Source organism: Pteropus medius, unplaced genomic scaffold (assembly GCF_902729225.1).
Source record: "Pteropus medius unplaced genomic scaffold, Ma_sr-lr_union100, whole genome shotgun sequence".
NCBI classification, from domain to species: Eukaryota; Metazoa; Chordata; class Mammalia; order Chiroptera; family Pteropodidae; genus Pteropus; species Pteropus medius.
The window spans coordinates 2,342,707-2,344,424 of record NW_024347793.1 but is presented as its reverse complement, the minus strand read 5'-3'; the positions used below and the strand labels follow the sequence as shown (position 1 = coordinate 2,344,424).

At 34.3% G+C, this 1,718-nt stretch overlaps 1 non-coding gene across 1 annotated transcript; it reads left to right on the top strand.

The window, feature by feature from the left end:
* The first annotated feature begins 235 nt into the window (after nt 1–235).
* On the top strand, nt 236–354 carry LOC120615484 (5S ribosomal RNA). Its single transcript, XR_005656283.1, has one exon. It is a non-coding gene; the product is annotated as a 5S ribosomal RNA (ribosomal RNA).
* Nucleotides 355–1,718: the final 1,364 nt, after the last annotated feature.

The following is a 1,718-nucleotide window of genomic DNA, read 5'->3' as shown; positions in this document are numbered from 1 at the left end:
TGAGCAAGGGAAACAAAAGAAAAAATAAACAAATGGGACCACATCAAACTAAAAAGATTTTGAACAGCAAAGGACACCATCAACAAAATAAAAAGACAAACACCCTGAATGTAAAATGACATTCACCAGTGACACATCAGATAAGGGGTTAATATCCAAAATATATAAGTAATTCAATTACTTAACACTAAAAAAAGAAAAAAACCCACAATCAGTCCAATTAAAAAATGAGCAAGTCTATGGCCATGTCACCTTGAACAAGCCTGATCCCATCTGATCTCAGAAGCTAAGCAGGGTCGAGCCTGGTTAGTACTTGGATGGGAGACCACCTAGGAAGACCAGGGGCCATAGGCTATCATCAAAAAATCAGCAAACAAGTGCTGGTGAGGATCTAGAAAGAGGAAACGCTCGTGCACTGTTGGCGGGATTATAAATTGGTGCAGCCATTATAGAAAATATATGAAGTTTCCTCAAAATATTCAAAACACAGCTGACATTTGAACCAGCAATTCCACTTCTGGGTATTTATCCAAAAAAAAAGGAAAACATTAATTTGAAAAGATAAATACACCCCTATGTTCATTGCAGTATTATTTACAATAGATAAGATATATATATGATATATATAATATAATATATATGATATATATTATATATGATATATATTATATGATATATATTATATATATGATATATATATATATCATATATATATACTATATATATACAGTCAAATATTACTCAGCTATTAAAAAAGAATGAAGTCTTGCCATTTGTGACAACATGGATGGACCTAAGAGCTATTATGCTAAGTGAAATAAGTCAGACAAGGAAAGATAAATACCATAAAATTCCATTTATATGTGGAATCTAAAAAAAAGCAAATGAAATAAAATATAAACAGACCTATAGATACAGAGAACAAACAGATGGTTGCCAAAGAGGAAGGTGTGGGGTGATGGGTGAAATATAATTAGTTAACTAATTAATTAATTAAAACATTCACTCCTAACAACTCTTTTGTGATATATTTCTCTAAGGCATGTATAAACCTAAACATATCAAATTACCTGAAAATGAGATGAGGTGCATAAAAGCTGTAGTACATAACAAATACCCATTTGAATTATTTTCTTCTTTAAGAAATGTATTAAATTGTTCATATAGTTCCTCTTTCCTTACTTGATCAGCCAAAGAAAATGCTGAAAACTCTAAGAGCTGGCTATTTCATGCTTTTACCCAAAGATTCTGACATCTTAGAGGCCTCACCCTCTTCCATGTGACCGCCCAGAAGTGCACGCCTCTTGTCTTGTGGAAACCAAAGATAATGGGGGTGGTGTGACAGCCTGCTGCCGAGGCTGGGCCCCATCCTTGGGGTCAGACTGCATCTATCCACAAACAGCATCTCAGTACAAAAAAAAAAAGGAGAGAGAGAGAGAGACATCTTGGAAAAGATAAAACTATGGAGACAGTAAAACAAACAAACAAAAAACAGAGGTTGGGATGAACAGGTGGAGCACAGAGGATTTTCAGGGCAGTGAAACTACTCTGTGTGATACCATATGATACATACATGTCATTATATAATTGTCCAAACCCATAGAATGTATAACACACAGGGAACTCTAATCAAGCTATGAACTTTGGATGACTATGATGTGTCAATGTGAGTTCATTTTAAAAATGTACCACTCTGGTAGGAGATATGGATAAAAGGG